We start from the raw sequence: 23,354 nt of genomic DNA on the forward strand, positions 1-23,354 counted from the left end.
CGTGTGCATAGCTACAAAGTTTCTCAGCAGGGTATATTTCTGACCCACTAGCTTGCTGAATAAGTGTGTTAAATTTGCATTATAATACAGCAAAGACTGGTAGTAGTGAAACTGGAAGAAATGCAGGATTGCAATATGTTTTGATGAATATATTATCATTATGTTTTTTAAAAATGAAGAATAAAATTCAGAAACACTGACTGTCTTCCCAGAGCGTGAGTACAAAATGAATTCTTTTGAAAATGTTATCATGGTAAGGTAATAACATCAGTGTTGAATTTTCCTCTGGAACTTTTTCATATTTTACCTTTAATTTTTTTTAAACTTGTAGTTTACTCTTAGGCAGTTTATAGTTTGCTTAGGTCAAACACAATGTGAAAAATTAAAAAGCATTGTTCCCAGGAGGCCCAAAATTATTCTTTGGCCAGCTGAAGAAAATTTGATATTTTAACAGATTTTACCCAGAAGGCGAGAGCCATGAAAATGAAATACTGCAACGGAATTCAGAGCTTTCCAGCTGGAGCAAATGAAACCTCAAGGAAAAAAAAAATCCCGAATGTACCGTAGTTAGCAGATGAAAAGGAAACCACGTTAGGGCTGGCCGAATGGAGCAGCCAGCTTGCAAATAGAGCCCCGGAGAAAACACTGCATGGCTGCAAATCTCCATTTCCTTATCTCTTCCTAAGAACCAATTCATGAAGAGCGACGTCATCCAGCAGGAAGCCCAATGTAGCAAGTCCTGCTGGTCCCTGGGGTTCCTGGCCCACCACTTAGCATTCCTCGCACAACAAGCTGTGTGCACTGGCACGAAGCAGCTGCATGGAGCTGTCCGCTCCATCCACCCCCCCTCAACCTAGGCTGCACCTCACCAGATAACAGCCCTGCTCACCAGCTCCTCTCCCTGACAACTGGAGGCAGGTTGCCAGGAAACCGCACCCCCCCCCACCCCCGCCCCCCAGAGAAGACTGCACCCAACTGCCTCTGCAAATAAAAGAGGCTGGAGGAGGCCCTTTGCAGATAACTTTATTTTCAGAAACTAAAAAAATTTTTTTCTGTTCTTCAGGATTATGCTCATCCTAAGAAGCTCTGTGTATTTATTTTGATAAGTAGAGTAAAAGGGAATAATTATTTTCTGGTGAAAATTAGGAGTCGGATGAGTGAGATAGTATAGCCGTTTGCTGCAGTATTTTGGGGGGGGGTGGTAAGCACACAGGAAGAAGCTATATAAATTTACATAGGAATTTCCACGGGCAAAATATGAACCAAGGGGTTTCTGTGAATATGATGGAGCTTAAGCTTTAGCTGTTTCAGTTCAATAGAAACCTAACCATTATTTTTCTCAGAAAAACGAGACTGATTAAAGACCGGAAGCCTAGGCTTCTTTTTCTGTATATGTTTGCTTTGCAACTTATAGGGTGGTTGACAAACGAAATTGATATAGTTTTAAAAATGAGGATTCTCTATTGTTTGCTCTCTTAGAAAGGAATCAAGGTGTCTTTGCTCTCAGTCTGAGTTTTCTTCCCAGGGAGTCTGAACATTGGCCCTTCTCACTGTTCTGCCCAGCCTGTGCTGAGATGGCTTCTCTTTGCTTCAGGGCCTTTATTGAACCTTAAATTTTAATCCATATTTTTGCTCAAAGTTTGGAAGTTTTTAATCATTTTTGTTTTCTTGGGCTCCAGAGTCGCTGCAGATGGTGACTGCAGCCATGAAATTAAACAGGCACATGCTCCTTGGAAGAAAAGCTAGGACAAACTTAGACAGCATATGAAAAAGCAGAGAGATTACTTTGCCAACAAAGGTATGTCTAGTCAAAGCTATGGTTTTTCTAGTCGTCGTTTACGGATATGAGAGTAGGGCCATAAAGGAGGCTGAGAGCCGAAGAATTGATGCTTTTGAACGGTGGTGTTGAAGAAGACTCTTCAACTGAGTGACGGAACAACAGCAGCAAGTCAGTTTTATCCTCTTCTCTCAACTTTCCAAGTAACCACTGTCCAGAACCAAGGGGGCAGTGCCTTTCTTCAGTGCCTTTCTTCACATCTATGAAGTCCTACCTAAACACTCACATCATTTATTGTTGCTATTTTATAGAAGTGGATCAGTTTGCATTCTCTGCATCTCACTTTTCTCACTTAATAGTGCATTATGGAAACATTGCCAAGTCAGCTGGTATATCTCAATGTAATTCATTTTAGCAATATTAATAGATTTAATTTTTTGGAGAAGTTTTCAGTTTATAGAAAAATCGAGTGAAAAGCACGAGTTCCCATATACACCTGTCCCTCCACCCAATTTCCCCTCTTATTACTGTTTTTGCTTTACTGTGGTACATGTTCTAATAGACAAGTCATAGCAATACATTATTATTATCTGAAGTCCATACTTTATATTAGAGTTCATTCTTTGTGTTTGTACATGCTGTGGGTTTTACAAAATGACAGGTATCTACCGTTGCAGTATCGTACAGGATAGTTTCACGGCCCTAAAAATCTCTGTCTTCCACCTACTCTTCAGTTCCTCCCTGATGCACTGCTGGCAACCACTGACCTTTTTACTGTCTCCGCAATTTTGCCTTTTTGAAAATATCATTTAGTTGGAATCATACAGTATGCAGGCTTTTCAGATTGACTTCTTTCACTTAGAAGCATTTAGGGTTTCTCTGTATCTGCTGCTGCTAAGTCACTTCAGTCGTGTCCGACTTTGTGCGACCCCATAGATGGCAGCCCACCAGGCTCCCCCGTCCCTGGGATTCTCCAGGCAAGAACACTGGAATGGGTTGCCATTTCCTTCTCCAATGCATGAAAGTGAAAAGTGAAAGGGAAGTCGCTCAGTCATGTCCGACTCTTAGCGACCCCATGGACTGCAGCCTACCAGGCTCCTCCATCCATGGGATTTTCCAGGCAAGAGTACTGGAGTGGGGTGCCATTGCCTTCTCCGTCTCTGTATCTGGATAGCTCATGTCTTTTTAGTGCTGAATAATATTCCATTGTATGGATTTATCACAGTTTGTTTATCCAGTCACCCACTGAAGAGCATCTTGGTTGCTTCCAGGTTTTGACAGTTATGAATACCTTACGGTAAACATTCTTATGAAAGTTGTTGTGTGAATGTAAGTTTTCAGCTCCTTTGGGATAAATACCATGGAGCACAATGGGCAGATCTTAAGAATATGTTTAGTTTTGTAAGAAACTGCCAAGCTGTGTTCCAAGTTGATTGTACCGTTTCACATTCTCATCAGCAGTGAATGAGGTTCCTGTTGATTCACATCCTTGTCAGTATTTGGTTTAGTCAATGTTTTAGATTTTAGCCATTCTAAAGGTATGAAGTGGTATTTCATTGTTGTTTTGATTTGTAGTTCCCTAATTTGGCCACCTCATGCGAAGAGTTGACTCATTGGAGAAGACTCTGATGCTGGGAGGGATTGGGGGCAGGAGGAGAAGGGGGCGACAGAAGATGAGATGGCTGGATGGCATCACTGACTCGATGGGCCTGAGTCTGAGTGAATTCTGGGAGTTGGTGATGGACAGGGAGGCCTGGTGTGCTGCAATTCATGGGTCGCAGAGTCGGACATGGCTGAGCGACTGAACTGAACCAAATGACATATGATGGCCATCTTTTCACATGCTTATTTACCATCTGTATACCTTCTTTGATGAAATGTCCGTTTATGTCCTTTGTCCATTTTTTAATCCAATTTCAAGATTTTCTTATTGTTGAATTTTTAAGCATTCTTCTTATACTTTGGATAGCAGTTCTTTATCAGATATGTATGTTGCAAATATTTTCTCCTGTATTGTGGCCTGTCTTCTTATACTCGTGACAATATCTTTTGCAGAGCAGACATTTTTAATTTTAATGAAGCCCAACTTATCAATTTTTTCTTTCACAGATCATACTTAGTATCTCAAAAATCATTGCCAAATCTAAAGTCACAGGTACTTTCTAGAAGCTTTATAGGCTTGCCTTTTAAATTTTGAGTTAATGTTTGTCAAAGATGTAATATCTAGGTCTAGATTAAAAAATTTTTTTTTTCTTGTGAACGTCCAGTTGTTAAGCACCATTTTGAAAGACTATATTCGTTCCATTGCATTGGCTTTCTTCCCTTTCCAAACATCAGTTGACTGTATTTGTGTGTGTCTATTTCTGGGCTCTTTATTCTATTCTGCTCAGCCATTTGTCTATTCTTTCACCAATACCACACTGTCTTGATTATGGTATTTTATGGTAAGTCTTGAAGTTGGGTGGCATCAGCCCTCTGTCTTTGTTCTTCTTCCATATCGTGTTGTCAGCTCTGGCTCTTTTCCCTCTCCATATGAAATTTAGAATCATTTTGTCCATATCCACAAAATAAAGCACCCCTTGATGAAAGTGAAAAGAGGAGAGTGAAAAAGTTGGCTTAAAATCAACATTCGGGAAACTAAGATCAAGGCATTTGGTCCCGTCACTTAATGGCAAACAGATGGGGAAACTGTGGAAAACAGTGAGAGACTATTTTTTTGCTCCAAAATCACTGCAGATGGTGACTGCAGCCATGAAATAAAAGACACTTGGTCCTTGGAAGAAAAGCTGTGACCAACCTTGTTGTTGTTCAGTAGCTCAGTTGGGTCTGACTCTCTGCGACCCCTTTGACTGTAGCCCACCAGGCTCCTCTGTCCATGGAATTCTCCAGGCAAGAACACCAGAGTGGGTTGCCATTTCCTTCTCCAGATGACCAATCTAGACAGCATATTAAAAAGCAGAGACATTACTTTGCCAACAAAGGTCTCTCTAGTCAAAGCTATGGTTTTTCCAGTAGTCATGTATGGATGTGAGAGTTGGACTATAAAGAAAGCTGAGCACTGAAGAATTGATGCTTTTGAACTGTGGTGTTGGCGAAGATTCTTGAAAGTCCCTTGGACTGCAAGGAGATCCAACCAGTGCATCCTAAAGGAAATCAGTCCTGAATATTCATTGGAAGGACTGATGCTGAAGCTAAAGCTCCAGTACTTTCTTTGGCCACCTGATGACAAGAACTGACTCATTTGAAAAGACTCTGATGCTGGGAAAGATTGAAGGTGGGAGGAGAAGGGGACGACAGAGGATGAGATGGTTGGATGGCATCACTGACACGATGGCCTGAGTTTGAGTAGGCTCTGGGAGTTGGTGATGAACAGGGAAGCCTGGCTTGCTGCAGTCCATGGTGTTGCAAAGAGTCAGACCTGACTGAGTGATTGAACTGACTGACTGATGAAATAACTTATTGGATTTTGATAGTGTTGAATCTATGGATCAAGTTGGGAAGAATTTACATCTTGATAGTAATGAGTCTTCCTATCCATGTGCATGAAATATCTCTGCATTTATTTAGATATTCTTTGATTTCTTTCATCAGAATTTTATAGTTTTCCCCATATAGATCTTGGACATATTTTATTAGATGTATTCCTCAGTATTTAACTCTTTTAGTGCTAATGTAGAAGGTATTTTTTAAAATTTCAAATTCCAATTGTTTATTATTGGCATATAAGAAAACATTTTGCTTTAGTAAAATGATATCCTGTAATCTTTTTGTTTTTGTTGATTCATTGGGATTCAGACAGTCATGTCATCTGCAAAACAAAGGCATCTTAATTTCTTTTCCCCCATCTGTATACCTTTTATTTCCTTTTCTTACTGCATTAGCTAGAACTTCCAGTATGATGCTGGGCAGTAGTGGTGAGAGGGGACGTGTGTGTGTGCGCTAAGTCGCTGCAGTTGTGTCCAGCTCCTTGTGGCCCTGTGGCATCCTTGCCTTGTTCCTGATGTTAGTGGTAAAGCATCTGGTTTCTCACCATTAGTTACCATGTTAGCTTAGGTTTTTTTTGTACATGTTCTTTATCAAGTTGAGGAAGTTCCCCTCATTCCTAGTTTGCTGAAATTCAATATGGTGTTGTAAATGGTTGCATAATAGCCCTCTGTATGTATGTTCAGTTCAGTTCAGTTGCTCAGTCGTGTCCGACTCTTTGCGACCCCATGAATCGCAGCACGCCAGGCCTCCCTGTCCATCACCAGACTCACGTCCATCGAGTCAGCGATGCCATCCAGCCATCTCATCCTCTGTCGTCCCCTTCTCCTCCTGCCCCCAATCCCTCCCAGCATCAGAGTCTTTTCCAGTGAGTCAACTCTTCGCGTGAGGTGGCCGAAGTATTGGAGTTTCAGCTTTAGCCTCAGTCTTTCCAGTGAACACCCAGGACTGATCTCCTTTAGGATGGACTGTATGTATGTAGCCCATGGTAAACTACAGTTTATTGAAATAAGCAAAGTTGAACTCTCGATCAGTTATTACGTGTTTGGCTCCAGCAGTGCTGTAGATACGTTTATTAATCACGGTCTGCTGTGCACATACGGTAAGCACTTATGGATACCTTCCTGGTAAATCTAGTCAAAGGAGATAAAGTTGGTGCCAGGTTATGCAGTGCCTCGAAGCCAACCTAAATAAAGGGTTTGTATCAGAATAGAAAATGGACAGAATGTAGGTTCTCTGATGATGCATACGAGGGAAAGTCAGAGGTTCAGGTGTGCAGAGGTTTGCCCTCTGTCCACGAAGTATAAACATCCTGTGGATCGTGGATGCTTGCTGGTACTGTTTGGATTGGTTTCTGGATGCAGCTTGGCAACCAGGTTATGGAATTATTTATTCTGGGAACTTACAGGTCAGTTTACATCTAGAGTTATAACTTGGTTACGTGTAATGAATTGGACTACACAGTTTCAGTACCTTTGCTATAAACTAGGGGTTGGCAGAATATGGTCTGTGGGTCATATTTGGCCTGTACTGTGGTCTGTTTTTTTTTTTTAAATTAAAATTTTTATTTTGAGATAATTATAGATTCACACACAGTTGTAAAACAATAATACAGAGAGATTCTGTATTTTTCTTTTCCCCAGTTTCCCCAAAGGTTGCATCTTGGAAATCTGTTGTGCACAATTAGGATGTTGACAGTGACAGAGTCAATATCCAGAACAGTTCTGTCGCGAGGATCCCCTGAGTCGCCCTGTTACAGGGCACCTATAGAAGGCGGCACCCACCCCCACCTCCTCCCTCACACCCCCGTCCCTAATAGTTGGCAACCACTCATCTCCATTTCTAATTTTATCACATCAAGAGTGTTATATAAATGGAATCATACAGCATGGAACTTTTAAGGTTGGCTTTTTTCAGTTTATGTAATTCCCTGGAGATTCAGCAAACTTGCTGCGTGTGTCAGAGTCAACACTTTGTTCCCTTTTATTGTGGAATAGTATCCCATGCCTCGGTATGAATGTACCACAGTTTGTGTAACCATTTACCCACTGAAAGGCATATGGAGTATTTCCAGTTTTTGGCTATTATAAATATATCTGTTATGACCATTTATGTACAGTTTTTAAAAATTTATTTATTTAAATTGTAGGCTAATTACTTTACAATATCATGGTGGTTTTTACCATACACTGACATCAGTCAGCCACGGGTGTATGTGTGTCCTCCTGTCCCGAACCCCTCTCCCACACTCCATCCCTATCCCATACCTCTGGCTTTGAGAGCTCTGTTTCATACATCGAACTTGGACTAGTTATCTGTTTCACATATGGTAATATACATGTTTCACTGTTATTCTCTCAAATCATCCCACCTTTGCCTTCTCACAGAGTCCAAAAGTCTGTTCTTTATATCTGTGTCTGAAACTGGTCAGCTGTCAGAATGTATACAGTGTTTAAGTGAACATAGTTTTTTTTTTTTTTTTTCCTCTGGGGATCAGGGCCCATGAGTTCAATTGCTGGATCACAGAGCAGTCCCATGTTTAGCTTTATAAGAAAGTGCTGGAGTGTTTTCCAGAGTGCTTGTACCATTTCACATTCCCACCAGCAATGTTTGACTGCTTCAGTCTCTGCATCCTCGCCAGCATTTGATGTTATCACTTTTTGTTTTTTTTTGACTGCACTGTACAGCTTATGGGATCTTAGTTCCCTGAACAGGGACTGAACCTGTGCTCCTTGCATGGGAAGCGCAGAGTGTTAGCCACTGGACTGGCGGAGAAGTCCCCATTAGTTTTATTTTAGCCATTCTGATAGGTGTGTAGTGATGTCTCATTGGTTTAAATTTTCACTTCCCTCATGGCTAAGGATGTTAAACACCTTTTCATGTGCTTTCATGTCATTTGTATATCCTCTTCAGTGAAATATCTTTGGTTAAACGTTAGACATTTCTATTTGGATTATATGCCTTTATACTGCTCATTTTTGTAAGCTCTTGTATATATTCTAAATATCAATTCTCTATGGCTTGCAAATATTTTCTCCCATCCTGTAGCTTGTTTTTTTTTTTTTTAAATCTTCTTAGTAGAGGCTTTGCAGGTAAATTTTTTCAATTTTGATGAGTTCCAATTTATCATTTCTTCCTTTTGTGGATTATGCTTTTTGTGTTAAGCCTAAGAACTCTGCCTAACCTTGATCTCAGAAAGTCTCTCCTCTTTTTTTTTTTTTTTTTTTGGTAAAAGTTTTGTAGTTTTACATTTTACATTTGAGTCTGTGATCCATTTTGAGTTAATTTTTGTTTAAAGTTTGAGATTTAGTTTGAGATTCTTCTCTCTTTTTTTGCCCTATGGATATCCAGTTGCTGAAGAACCATTTGTTGAAATCCCATGTTCCAAACATTAGAGGAAAAGCATTCAGTCTTTCGTTGTTAAGTGCGATGGTAGCTGTAGAGTTTTTGCAGATCTTCTTTATAGAGGTGACGTAATCCCACTTTATTCCGAACTTGCTAAGACTTTTATCATGAATGCATCTTCTACCACCTGTTTTTGTAAATAAAGTTTTATTGGAACACAGATATGCTTATTGGTTTGGCTACTATCTCTGTCTGTTTTGACAGTACAACACCAGAACTGAGACTTGTGACAGGGATCTATACAGTTCAGTTCAATCACTCAGTCGTGTCTGACTCTTTGTGACTCCATGGACTGTAGCACACCAGGCTTCCTTGTCCATCACACAACTCTCAGAGCTTGCTCAAACTCGTGTCCATTGAGTTGGTGATGCCATCTAACCATCTCATCCTCTGTCATCCCCTTCTCCTTCTGCCATCAATCTTTCCCAGCATCAGGGCCTTTTCCAATGAGTCAGTTCTTTGCATCCGGTGGCCAAAGTATTGGAGTTTCAGCTTCAGCATCAGTCCTTCCAATGAATATTCAGGACCAATTTCCTTTAGGATTGACTGCTTTGATCTCCTTGCAGTCCAAGGGACTCTCAAGAGCCTTCTCTAACACCACAGTTCAAAAGCATCAATCAGTTTTCATTCCAGTCCCAAAGAATGGCAATGCCAAAGAATGTTCAAACTACCACACAATTGCACTCATCACACAGGCTAGCAAAGTAATGCTTAAAATTCCCCAAGTGAGACTTCAACAGTATGTGAACCAAGAACTTCCAGATGTTCAAGCTGGATTTAGAGAAGGCAGAGGAACCAGAGATCAAATTGCCAGCATCTGTTGGATCAGAGAAAAAGTAAGAGTGTTCCAGAAAAAACATCTACTTCTGCTTCAGTGGATATGCCAAAGCCTTTGACTGTGTGGATCACAACAAACTGTGGAAAATTCTTCAAGAGATGGGAATACCAGACCACCTGACCTGCCTCCTGAGAAATCTGTATACAGGTCACGTTAGAACTGGACATGGAACAATGGACTGGTTCCAAATTGGGAAAGGAGTACATCAAGGCTGGTATATTGTCATCCTGACTTTTATGCCAAGTACATCGTGTGAAATGCTGGACTGGATGAAGCACAAGCTGGAATCAAGATTGCTGGGAGAAATATCAATAACCTCAGATATGCAGGTGGCATCACCCTTATGGCAGAAATCAAAGAGGGACTGAAGAGCCTCTTGATGAAAGTAAAAGAGGAGAGTGAAAAAGCTGGCTTAAAACTCAACATTCAAAAAATGAAGATTATGGCATCTGGTCCCTTCACTTCATGACAAATAAATGGGGAAACAGTGGGAATAGTGATACACTATTTTCTTGGGCTCCAAAATCACTGCAGATAGTGACTGCAGCCATGAAATTAAAAAGATGCTTGCTCCTTGGAAGAAAAGTGAAATTGCTCAGTCATGTCCAACTCTTTGTGAGCCCACGGGCTGTAGCCTGCCAGGCTCCTCTGTCCATGGGATTTTCCAGGCAATAATACTGGAGTGTGTTTCCATTTCCTTCTCCAGGGTCCTTGGAAGAAAAGCTATGACAAACCTACACAGCATATGAGAAAGCAGAGGCTTTACTTTGCCGACAAAGGTCCGTCTAGTCAAAGCTATGGTTTTTCCAGTAGTCATGTATGGATGTGAGAGTTGGACAGGGATCTTGTGACCCACAAAGCCTGAAATATTTATTATCTAGCCTTTCATAGAAAAGGTTTTCTGAACTGCTACTGTAGTTCACAGTCTTCATTTTGGGTCACCTTTTTTTTTTTTTCCTTTCCCCATCAGAATTCCTTCTATTTCTTGATATTGTAAGATGGTTACAAACTCTTAATCACCCCGCATCTTCAATTGTCCAAGACTTAGACCCTGAGTTGTTGGCAGTTCCCACCTTGAAAGAGGGTATGGATGTGTGAAGATCTGGCTGACTTCCCAAGGCCTTCTCTACTGTAAACATGTCTGTGTTTCTGTTAATATCTGCAGTAGTATTTTGGGGAGTTCTTGGCCCAATAACTACTGTTACCTTCTTACCTTGACCATCCACCTGAACAAATTACTTGCATTACACTGGCCCTGGTTTCCTGCCCAAATTCCTGGACTCGTACTGTACATCATCTGCACTGCTGTGTTTCAGAATGTTTACATGATGGGATGACTCATGATTTTAGTGATCTTTAAAGGGTCCAGACTCTTGAGAGTCCTTGGGACTGCAAGGAGATCAAACCAGTCAATCCTAAAGGAAATCAGTTCTGAATATTCATTGGAAGGACTGATGCTGAAGCTCCAATACTTTGGCCACCTGATGAGAAGAGCTGACTCATTGGAAAAGACCCTGATGCTGGGAAAGATTCAAGGCAGGAGGAGAAGGGGACAACAGAGGATGAGATGGTTGGGTGGCATTACCGACTCAGGGACATGAGTTTGGGCAAGCTCCGGCAGTTGGTGATGAACAGAGAATACTGGCGTGCTGGGGTCCATGGGGTCGCAAAGAGTCAGACATGACTGAGCCACTGAACTGACCTGAAAGGGCCCAGTGGTGTGTGGTGCTCTAAACTCAGTGACTCTACATCATAGATACATATCTGTTGTGTTTTGTTTTCCTAAGGGGTTTTAGAATTTTGGCAGGTGTGTTGCTTTGGTTGAAAATGAGGACCTGGATAAATGATGGCCCTTAAGTTAGGAAATAAACGAATATATTCCTTGGATCACTGAAAGGTAAACCATTGTAGGTTTGCTCTTATAGATTATTAATTGTAGAGATATTACGTCCTGCATCTCTGCAGATACATTTTGTTTAAACTTGCTTGATCTACTCTGTCCAGAACATGCTTTGACCAAAAATGCATCTCTTTTTTTTCTCTTCACCTAACTTCCTTTTATCGTTTATCTTCCCTTACACTTCAACCCATTTGATCCTTGTCTCTTAGAACATTTAGCATATTTTCGTTAACATTCATTGAATGTACAGTCTTATTCTCTGAAGATGTCTTATCTTGTTGTCTTATCATTATTTAACTTTATAAAAACAATTTTGCTTTAATATATGTACATATTTCTCTATAACTGCATTTTTAGTGGTGGCTTATTTAATTATTCATATCAAGTAATATACAGATTTGTATAAGTAGTTTACTTATTTGTATAATTCTATGCCTATGTGTGTTTATGTTACATAGTAATTATTAAGTGAATGAAAGAATGATTGAGCTAATATTCTGTGTAGTATTAAGTTTGGAAGTTGTCTGTTCAATAAAATCCTTTTAGTATGGTGCAGGTCAATACATAGTAAAATTAATGGAATCTTAATAAATGGGTGTTCACTTTTTAACTTATCTTCCAGCAGCATGAGCTATCCATCTTTAGAAATTTGATTATGACTGCTTGTGTGAACCCAGTGTCTGACTTTCCAAATAGTTGTTAGAGGAGATCTGAGCCCTTAGCTGTTACATTGTAATCTGTGTTTCATATTTATGGGAGAGAAGTCTTTCTACAAATATGTAAAAATATTGATGAGTGAAGGAAATGGCTTCCACTGTGACAGAAGAAAATATCTTAAAAAAGATCCGTAGTTATCCTTGTTTCCCCAAGGTTGTGTTGACATAAAAAAGACATTGTTTTATGTTCCAGAATCAAGAGATGATTTTATGATTTAACACGTTCCACGAAGAACGTTTGTAAGGTTATCATCACCAGCATAACTACTACAGAAGTCTAACAATATTAGTCTCTGGATTTATTGAATTTGTTTCGTTCCTGTGGTATCATTCATAAGTTTCTCCTGAGGATTTCCACTTTCCCCTCTTGACTTAATACCAAGATGTGGCGACTCATTTACGCTGCAGCGTACGGTGCTGGGAGATGGACGCCTGTCTGTTATCTCGCTCTACAGGACCTGTCAGGACCATAGGTGGACGTTTGCCCTCACAGTCGACAGGCGGTGCTCAGAAGTGAGTTCTTCAGGGAGCGGTGAGCTGGGAGGGTGGAAAGCACAGGCACGTAACCTTTGCACAGTGACTCTGAACTTCGTTTCTTGTGCTTACCAGCTGCGTGAGCATGAATAGATTCGTCTCGGTTTTCTCATTTGTAAAACAGAAATGGTGGCACCTTCCTCAAACGGATGTTTCTGGGAGCAGCCGAGATGACAGGGCCAGAACCGAAAGAACGAGCGTGACACCTGGCTGTTGGCGGATGCGCGGAAAGTTGCTTTTGCGGTGTGACGCCCCAGGGGAGAGGCTGAGGGAGCGGCTTCCCCCGTGTCGTTGCCCCTGTCCCGTGGCACCGGCTGGCGGTTGTCTTATGAGCGTGCTCACCAAGAGAGCTGCGGGGCAGGTCAACAAAGCGACCTGGGCACAAGCTCATCGTGACCTCAGACTCCCTTCATTTCCTTTTCTAGGCCAACTTTCCTCTCAGAAGGATTGACCCTGGATCCACCTGTGGCCCAGGGAGGTCATTACTTATACCATACACCTCTCAGGTGTATGCAAGGTGGACAGCAAGGGGTGTGCCTGTACTTAGCCTCTGTCCTACCGCTCCCTGGAGATGGGTCCTTCTTGACTGCCCACTCCATTCTCTCATGGCTGAACTGCTTTGTGTCAGTGAGCTTAACTCTGACCTTAACCCTTACCCTAACGCTAACCCTGATCTTAGTGTTAACTGTGTTAGTTGCCCGCCAGGCTCCTCTGTACATGGGATTCTCCAGGCAGAAATACTGCACTGGGTTGCCATTTCCTCCTCCAGGGGATCTTCCCGACCCAGGAATGGAACCCGGATCTCCTGCATTTCAGTCAGGTTCTTTACCATCTGAGCCACCAGGGAAGCCCAGCCTGATCCTAACTAACCCTGACCCTGACCCTGACCCTAACCCTAAACCCTAACCCTAACCCTAAACCCTAACCCTAACCCTAACCCTGTCAGTAGAAGAGTTCAAGCAAAGCCTGGGTGATTCTTTCTCTCTTTCTTTTTTTTTTATTGCAGTATGATTGATTTACAGTGTTGTGTTAGTTTTTTTGTGTCAGCATGAATGATTCCTTACTGGGATGTTTGCAGAGCCCTGGTCAACAGTAGAGGCTGCAGTTGTTGCCCCGAGGGTGCCCCTCAGCTCTGGGTTCCTTTTCTAGAGTCCAGAGCCTGGACCCATGGTTCTCTGCTCCCATGAAGTATACAGCGTCAGAAGGAGAGAGAAGAGAGTCTTGGGATGGGGTGAGGTGGAATCCCAAAACTTAAGAGCAAAGGAGGACGAGCCATTATGGCTGCACAGAAGAGGCAGTCAGAAAAGAGAAAGGAGCACTCAGGAAACCAAGGGGAGAGCAAGCGGGAAGGATGGGGACAGTCGACCGGAACCACTTGCTTTGGTGGGCGTGGGGACGGGAGGGCGGAAACTGGTGGCCGGGGTTGGCTGGTGAGGAAGTGGAGAAGAGAATGGATTCCATCTTCTCTTTCAGCAAACTTGGTTGGAGTGGAAAGCAGATAGGGCAATAGTTAAGCTCGAAAGGGAGATAGTTTTTAAAAAAAGACGGGAGTGACTCGAGAATGTGTATATTCTGAAGGGGGAAGATATGGGAGGGTGTTATAGAAAAGAGGTCCATTTAAACTTGGCCTGCTTTTTTCTTTTTATGGGTGGGTTCTTCTCTTCCTGACGACCAGTCCTCTTGTTTTCCTAATTCATGGCTGTTTTCCTGCTTCATTTTCCTTCTTCACTCCTTCCCTTCATCACTGCTTCCCTCACTCTCTCCCTCCTTTCTTCTCCTCCTCTCTCCCCTTTTGAGATTTCTTTTCTTCCCCCCCCCCCAACCCTTTTATTTGGCCACACTACACAGTATATGGGATCTTAGTTCCCCAACCAGTGATGGAACCCACGTGCCACGAGTCTTAGCCCCTGAACTGCCAGGGAAGTCCCCCATTTTGAGATTTCTGACAACTTGTCTATTAATTGATGTCTTACAGGCCTGTCCCTTTGGATATCATGAGTACGACAAGGGTTCTGGGTATGACGACTTCTTATTAACCTTTTAGGAAGAAACTCATATTGCCTATTGGTCCCGGTTGTCCGTCTTCAGCTATAAATTAATCCTTCCTAATGCTCTTTACATTGTTTACTGCCTGATTTGTTCTATGTCAAGCCACATCTCAGGGCACTGTATTTGCCCTGTGCCATTTCTCAGTTTTTCATGCTTAATTCCCTGTAGGTTTTCAGATGCAAGCCCAACCAGCTTTTGTCAAGAACAGCGGCACAGTAAATGAAACACACAAAATAATTTTTTTTTGGTTTTAGAACTGATACAAAGCCAATGTGGGAAAACTTAGTTACTGCTTTCCAAAGAGTGTTTTGTAATTGTCTTTGTTGGAGGGGGAGAAGCGAGTGCAATGAGGAGGCACCTGCAGTTTTGAAACTTCCTTTCTGTTCTTCTCCTCCCTGCTGCTCCCTTGCCATCTTCTCCCCTCCCTCCCTCCTCCTCTCCTCCTCTTGTCAGCCAGCATGGCATTGAATGTAGTATGCCATGGTGGAGACAGGAATGGAAGCTGGCATATGAGAGATGCTGTGTATGAGCCGTCTCTGTAGGCATATGCTACTGATAGCTGGTGCCCTGGGTGGGAGCGATGAGGTTGGTGCTGTGTGTTCATCAGGGGTCGTGTGGCCCACGCCCTCTTCACGAGGTTCCTCCCAGAGCTAGAGTATCCATTGTGACTGGCCCTGGCCCTTCGGGTTCCCTGGGATGCGATCTGACCCTCCCAGGGCTTGGGTGCCTCTCTTCTGGGCACAGAAGCTGGAAACTGTGCAATTTATGGGGAGGAAACTCTGCTGACTGGGCAGCCAACCCTGTCACCGAGTCCAGGGAGGCTGTAGTTTTGGCTCTCCGCGGCCTCGCTCACACACTCGGAGCCTGTCCCTCCAGGCGTGTGGCGCATACACATTTAGGTTTTGAGAACCAGGTGAGTGGTAGAACCTGGCTTAGCAGTCTGGTCTGGTTCTTACATTGTTGTTTTTTTTTTCCCCCTAGAAAAATAAAGCTCTCTGTTAAAGCAGCATCATCAGTTATAGCTCATCACTAGAAGAGATGACATTTACAGAGGTCCAAGCTCTTGGAATAAACTACCAGCTTTGCTGTTAAGCCCAGCAATCAGCAACTGTTGCGTCATGAAACTTGACCACCCCCCCCCTTTTTTTTCATACTTCAAGGACGACTTCTACCAAGTCTTTTATATTTGGCATTGCCGCAGTTAATGATCACAGGGTCCTTGGCTTATACAGCAATTTCCCTGAGCTACTTAGAGCTTTTCTCCTCTTCTCACTCTTGCTGTGTTCACCAACACCAAAGTGAGAAGCCGCTGCAGCCCTGTGGAGTGGGCTGGAGGTGGGCGCTCGCTTCCCGGGTTTTGGTTGTGCCGCTCTTGGGCTGTCTCCTTTACTTACTTTGTCTCCTTTACTTACTTTGTCTCCTTTACTTACTTCTCTAGCCTCCCGGTGGCTTTTATATAAAGAGGGTTTGGAAACAAAGTTCCTAGAGGTCCTTTTCCATGCCTGCAGTGACTTAAAGTGCTTTCTTTGTATTACACTTTCGATTTTCTCTTTTCCCTTCGGAATTAGTCTCCTTCCTTAGAAGCTTATTAACTCCAGCTCTAAACCCTGCGTCTTTCTTGCATGGTTGTACTTGCTTTCGTCTCCCTCGTCTTTTTCTGTTCTTTTCTCCCCTTGAGGAACAGGCAGAGAAAGGGAAAGAAAGTGGAGGCATGCAAGGTGGTTGTGCTTATGGTTACAATATTTCCTGATAGCTTGTTTCTCAATCTGGAGGAAGTTACTTTGGCAACTGTGAATTCATCTCTCTGCCTCCACACTAACTTTGTTGTTCAGTGACCAAGTCGTGTCTGACTTTTCTTGATACCATGGACTGCAGCATGCCAGGCTTTCCTGTCCTTCACTATCTCCTGGAGTTTGCCCAAATTCATGCCCATTGAATTGATGATGCCATCCGACCATCTCATCCTCTGTCGTCCCTTTCTCCTCCCACCTTCAGTCTTTCCTAGCATCAAGGTCTTTTCCAGTGAGTCAGTTCATTGCATCAGATGGCCAAAGTATTGGAGTTTCAGCTTCAGCCTCAGTCCTTGGCCAAGAGTATTCAGGGTTGACTTCCTTTGAGATTGGCTGTTTTGATCTCCTTGCTTTCCAAGGGACTCTCAAGAGTCTTCTCCAGGACCACAGTTCAAAAGCATCAATTCTTCAAGGCTCGGCCTTCTTTATCCCTCCTTATTTTATTTTAATGGGACAGCTTACTCGTATATGCGTTTTATCAGCCTCCTCACTCCCCGTCTGGACAGTAACATCTTTAAAGACAAGAACTGTTTCCACTCCTGTACCGTATACCAAGGAGCCTTGAACACAGTAGGTATTCAGTAAATATTTACTGAGATAATAGATGGGTCAGAGTAGTGCTAATGGATGATTTAAAAAGGTAACGATCTCTTAAGGAGTTTATAGTTCAGTCAGGAAGATAAAAATAAGGTGAGAAGAGTTAAGCCATGAACCTTGTGCCACTGATGAGAAGGTAAATTTATCAAGAATTTGGAAGCACGTACTATTATTTGCGTTCTTTGCTGTGCATGGTTTTCTTTTGGACGTCCTTGGAGATCAAGTTTTCCCCACTATACGTGAATATTTCAAAGTACCGTTGAAGCAAACCCACAGGCATTTTAGAAGTAGAAGCAGACTGTGGATTTTTTTCACTGAGCAAAGTTCTTCCCACACAGACTACACGTGACCCTTGTTCTTTGCAGACTTGGTCCGGTTCCCACCTGTAATTCTGTCTCCTAAACGTGGAATTTGTCTACAGCTTTTCCATCTGAAGTCTAGTCTTCTCCTGATCATGGTGCCCAGGTCTTCTGCAGTGCGTATGTGGGCAGCCCTTGTCCTGTAAGCTCTCACTGTGGAAAGAGAAGTAGTTAAGGGGCTGCAGAGACAGGTTGCGGTTGTGTGCTGGGGAAATGCTTGGGGGAGGTGTCACCACACAGGTAGAAGCAGAAGCGGCACTGGGGCCGGGTAGGGGCAGTCAACACAGCAGGAGGCGGCAGCCCCGCTTAGGGTTGTGCACCGGGGACCGTCAGGAGGAGGTGATCGGGAGGCATCATCAGGACCAGGCTTGATGAGACCAGGTGTAGGGGACCTCCTCTGAAGCTGCTGGCACCCCTTCATGCTCTGAACCCCACTCGGCTGACTGTGTAACTCACTTGGCCTTGGGGACCTCCTGCTCTTGACTCAAACCCCAGTTCCTAACCATGGAAGTCCCAAACCCTCCTTGAGATTCCTTTGAATTCTGGAGTATGTGTGTGGGATGCTTGTATTGTCTCAATTACCACTGCCTCTCGGTTCCTGCATCCCCAGGTATTCTCTCTTTATCACACTGAATTGGCCACATAGCAGAAGGGAGCAGGTCACAGGCTGGCCTGAAGGTTGGGCCGGGAGCGCTGGAGGGGGGTTGGCTGCGCAGAGCAGAGCCTGTGCCCAGTCCGGCTCCCCTGCGCCTTTGGCCCAGCAGCCTCCTCCCCAGCCCTCCCCAGCGCAGGCTGAGCCTGCGCCTCTCTGTATCCTCTCAGCTCCCACCTCCTGATTCCTCACTCGTTTCAGCCTCTTTCCAAGAAAATGTAAGTCTTCTCACATGAAACAGACCCAACACTTCTCTATGACTTGCCTGCGTGCTCGCTCATGTCCGACTCTGCGACTCCATGGACTGCAGCCCTTTAGGCTCCTCTGTCCACGGGATTTCCCAGGCAAGAATACTGGACTGGGTTACCATTTCCTCCTCCACAGGATCTTCCAGACCCAGGGATCAAATTCACATTACCTGTCTTTTGCACTGCAGATGGATGCTTTACCTGCTGAGACAGTAGGGAAGCCCCTCTCTATGCCTTGAGTTCCAGCTAATATCCCGTTCTAAGGGTCTTGTCTAAAGTTTCAAAAACATATCAAGTTGTTTTCTCAAAGACCAAAGACTTTTCCTGCGTTGACCTAGGATTAAATTTTGTAATATAGGAAATTGAACTGGATGGCAAACTAAGTAGGTTTGAGACCGGGAAGAGGGGGTGGTAAAGAGCGATTGGGTGTAGAAGGCCCCTCTTTCCCCTGAGGGATATTTGCAAACCTCTCACTCTTATATGCATTTTATATGCATCAGCCTTCCCACTTCCCCCTCTGGACAGTAGCGTCTTTGAAGGCAAAGACTGTTTCTGCTTCATTAAATAGTTTAGCCCTGTAGCACTTACCAAGGTGCCTTTTAACATAGTAGGTATTCAGTAAATATTTACTGAGCAAATAGATGGGACAGTGTGGTGCTAATGGAGGAGTTTAAAAATTAATAATCCCTTAAGGAATGTGTAGTTCAGTCAAGAAGACAAAAATAATATAGCTGAGAGTAGTATAGCCATGAACCTTGTGATACTGATGCAGGGTTGAATTTATCAAGAATTTGGAAGCATGTACTGTTATTTACCGTCTTTGTTGTATATGTAGTAGTATTTAAATAAAATTCAGACTACTATCCAGCTTGTCACTAAATCAGATACATTTTTTTCCAGATTAAAAGCAAAAACGTAAAGGCATGTTTCCAGGGATTTAAAAGGTACATCAAAGACTATACATTTCATCTTAGTATCAGCAAATGACAATTGAGTTTTAATAAGTTATTTTGAACTTGAGTTCAGTCCAGTGCTCAGTCATGTCTGACTCTTTGTGACCCCATGAACCGCAGCACACCAGGCTTCCCTGTCCATCACCAACTCCTGGAGCCCACGCAAACCTATGTCCATCAAGTCAATGATACCATCCATCCATCTCATCCTCTGTCGTCCTCTTCTCCTCCTGCCCTCAATCTTTCCCAGCATCAGGGTCTTTTCCAATGAGTCAGCTCTTCATATCAGGTGGCCAAAGTATTGGAGTTTCAGCTTCAACTTCATTCCTTCCAATGAACAACTAGGACTGATCTCCTTTAGGATGGACTGGTTGGATCTCCTTGCAGTCCAAGGGACTCTCTAGAGTCTTCTCCAACAGCACAGTTCAAAAGCATCAATTCTTCGGTGCTCAGCTTTCTTTATAGTCCAACTCTCACATCCATACATGACCACTGGAAAAACCATAGCCTTGACTAGATAGACCTTTGTTGCAAAGTGATGTATCTGCTTTTTAATATGCTGTCTAGGTTGGTCATAACTTTCCTTCCAAGGAGTAAGCGTCTTTTAATTTCATGGCTGCAGTCACCATCTGCAGTGATTTTGGAGCCCAGAAAAATAAAGTCAGCCACTGTTTCCCCATCTATCTGCCATGAAGTGATGGGACAGGATGCCATGATCTCAGTTTTCTGAATGTTGAGCTTTAAGCCAACTTTTTCATTCTCCCCTTTCATTTTCATCAAGAGGCTCTTTAGTTCTTCTTCACTTTATGCTATACGGGTGGTGTCATCTGCATATCTGAGGTTATTGATATTTCTCCCAGCAATCTTGATTCCAGCTTGTGCTTCTTCCAGCCCAGCATTTCTCATGATGTACTCTGCATATAAGTTAAATAAGCAGGGTGACAATATACAGCCTTGACGTACTCCTTTTCCTCTTTGGAACCAGTCTGTTGTTCCATGTCCAGTTCTAACTGTTGCTTCCTGACTTGCATACAGGTTTCTCAAGAGGCAGGTCAGGTGGTCTGGTATTCCCATCTCTTTCAGAATTTTCCACAGTTTGTTGTGATCTACACAGTCAAAGGCTTTGGCATAGTCAATCCAGAAATAGATGTTTTTCTGGAACTCTCTTGCTTTTTCCATGATCCAACAGATGTTGGCAATTTGATCTCTGGTTCCTCTGCCTTTTCTAAACCAACTTGAACATCTGGAAGTTCACGGTTCATATATTGCTGAAGCCTGGCTTGGGGAATTTTAAGCATTACTAAAGAAAGCTGAGCGCCGAAGAATTGATGCTTTTGAATTGTGCTGTTGGAGAAAACTCTTGAGAGTCCCTTGGACTGCAAGAGCCAACCAGTCCATCCTAAAGGAGATCAGTCCTGGTTGTTCATTGGAAGGAATGATGTTGAGGCTGAAACTCCAATACTTTGGCCACCTGATGTGAAGAGCTGACTCATTGGAAAAGACCCTGATGCTGGGAAAGATTGAGGGCAGGAGGAGAAGGGGATGACAGAGGATGAGATGGTTGGATGGCATCATCGACTTGATGGACATGGGTTTGTGTGGGCTCTGGGAGTTGGTGATGGACAGGGAGGCCTGGCGTGCTGCGGTTCACGGGATCGCAAAGAGTCGGACACGACTAAGTGACTGAACTGAACTAGTGTGTGAGATGAGTGCAATTGTGCGGTAGTTTGAGCATTCTTTGGCATTGCCTTTCTTTGGGATTGGAATGAAAACTGACCTTTTCCAGTCCTGTGGACACTGCTGAATTTTCCATATTTGCTGGCATATTGAGTGCAGCACTTTCACAGCGTCATCTTTCCAGATTTGAAATAGCTCAACTGGAATTCCATCACCTCCACTAGCTTTGTTTGTAGTGATGCTTCCCAAGGCCCACTTGACTTCATTCCAGGATGTCTGGCTCTAGATGAGTGATCACACCATCGTGATTATCTGGTTTGTGAATATCTTTTTATTTTATTTTATTTATTTATTTTTTTTTCACTAATGACAATTTATTATAATATTTTGGAAGCACACAGATTGCTTTTGGTTCAACCAGAACTATGTCTACATAGAAGTGGGCAATAATAGGTGCCATTCTATGGAGAACTGGCGCACTTAGTCGTCATCTTCCCTCTGTTTTAGTCTCTTGATCGACTGCTTATGCCGCTCAATTTCTTTCTGCAGGCGCTCAATCTACTTTGCATGATGAGAGATCTCATTTTCATGGTGTTTCTTCAAGGCGGCCAGCTGTTCTTTAGCACAAGCTTGGAAGTATCGCTCCTCTTTTTCCGAACGCCCCACCGGCGTCCCGGACCGCGCCCGCACTGGACCTAACACTATCTCCCGATTCCGAGCCAAAGCCTCTGCCTTGCATTGCCCAGACGCTCCAGACGGCCTGCCGGGTACGCGCCGCCAACGCCGTGCCTGCCATTGCAGTCAGTGAAGCACCCCTCCAGTGACCTGAAGTTCAGCTTCTCCTTAGGCGCAGCTTCTCCCGTGAAGATCTTTTTTTGTACAGTTCTGTGTATTCTCGCCACCTCTTCTTAATATCTTCTGCTTCTGTTAGGTCCATACCATTTCTGTCCTTTATCGAGCCCATCTTTGCCTGGAATGTTCCCTTGGTATCTCTAATTTTCTTGAAGAGATCTCTAGTCTTTCCCATTCTATTGTTTTCCTCTATTTCTTTGCATTGATCCATGAGGAAGGCTTTCTTATCTCTCCTTGCTGTTCTTTGGAACTCTGCATTCAAATGGGTATATCTTTCCTTTTCTCCTTTGCTTTTCGCTTCCCATCTTTTCACAGCTATTTGTAAGGCCTTCTCAGACAGCCATTTTGCTTTTTTTTGCATTTCTTTTCCATGGGGATGGTCTTGATCCCTGTCTCCTGTACAATGTCACGGACCTTCATCCATAGTTCATCAGGCACTCTGTCTATCAGATCTAGTCCCTTAAATCTATTTCTCACTTCCACTGTATAGTCATAAGGGATTTGATTTAGGTCATACCTAAATGGTTTAGTGGTTTTCTCCACTTTCTTTGATTTCAGTCTGAATTTGGCAATAAGGAGTTCATGATCTGAGCCACAGTCAGCTCCTGGTCTTGTTTTTGCTGACTGTATAGAGCTTCTCCATCTTTGGCTGCAAAGAATATAATCAGTCTGATTTTGGTGTCAACCATCTGGTGATGTCCATGTGTAGAGTCTTCTCCTGTGTTCTTGGAAGAGGATGTTTGCTATGACCAGTGTGTTCTCTTGGCAGAACTCTATTAAGCTTTCCCCTGCTTCATTCTGCATTCCAAGGCCAAGTTTCCCTGTACTCTAGGTGTTTCTTGACTTCCTACTTTTGCATTCCAGTCCCCTGTAATAAAAAGGACATATTTTTTGGGTGTTAGTTCCAGAAGGTGTTGTAGGTCTTCATAGAACTGTTCAATTTCAGCTTCTTCGGTGTTACTGATCGTGGCATAGACTTGAATCACCGTGATACTGAGTGGTTTGCCTTGGAAACAAACAGATCATTCTGTCGTTTTTGAGACTGCATCCAAGTACTGCATTTTGGACTCTTTTGTTGACTATGATGGCTGCTCCATGTCTTCTAAGGGATTCTTGCCCACAGTAGTAGATACAATGATCATCTGAGTTAAATTCACCCATTCCTGTCCATCTTAGTTCACTGATTCCTCGAATGTCAATGTTCACTCTTGCCATCTCCTGTTTGACCACTTCCAATTTGCCTTGATTCATGGACCTGACATTCCAGGTTCCTATGCAATATTGCTCTTTATAGCATCAAATCTTGCTTCTATCACCAGTCCCATTCACAACTGGGTGTTGTTTTTGCTTTTGCTCCATCCCTTCATTCTTTCTGGAGTTATTTCTCCACTGATCTCCAGTAGCATATTGGGCACCTACTGAGCTGGGGAGTTCATCTTTCAGTGTCCTATCTTTTTGCCTCTTCATACTGTTCATGGGGTTCTCAAGACAAGAATACTGAACTTAGTATATCTAAAACTCAGG

At 43.2% G+C, this 23,354-nt stretch overlaps 1 protein-coding gene and 1 pseudogene across 4 annotated transcripts in view; one reads left to right on the forward strand and one right to left on the reverse strand.

The window, feature by feature from the left end:
• Positions 1-23,354, forward strand: part of MSRA (methionine sulfoxide reductase A) — a 373,287-nt gene that overhangs the window by 11,060 nt on the left and 338,873 nt on the right. The gene's annotated exons all lie outside the window — the stretch shown is intronic.
• On the reverse strand, positions 21,325-21,823 carry LOC114113029 (ATPase inhibitor, mitochondrial-like; annotated as a pseudogene).

Source organism: Ovis aries, chromosome 2 (genome assembly GCF_016772045.2).
Source record: "Ovis aries strain OAR_USU_Benz2616 breed Rambouillet chromosome 2, ARS-UI_Ramb_v3.0, whole genome shotgun sequence".
In the NCBI taxonomy this organism is placed as follows: Eukaryota; Metazoa; Chordata; class Mammalia; order Artiodactyla; family Bovidae; genus Ovis; species Ovis aries.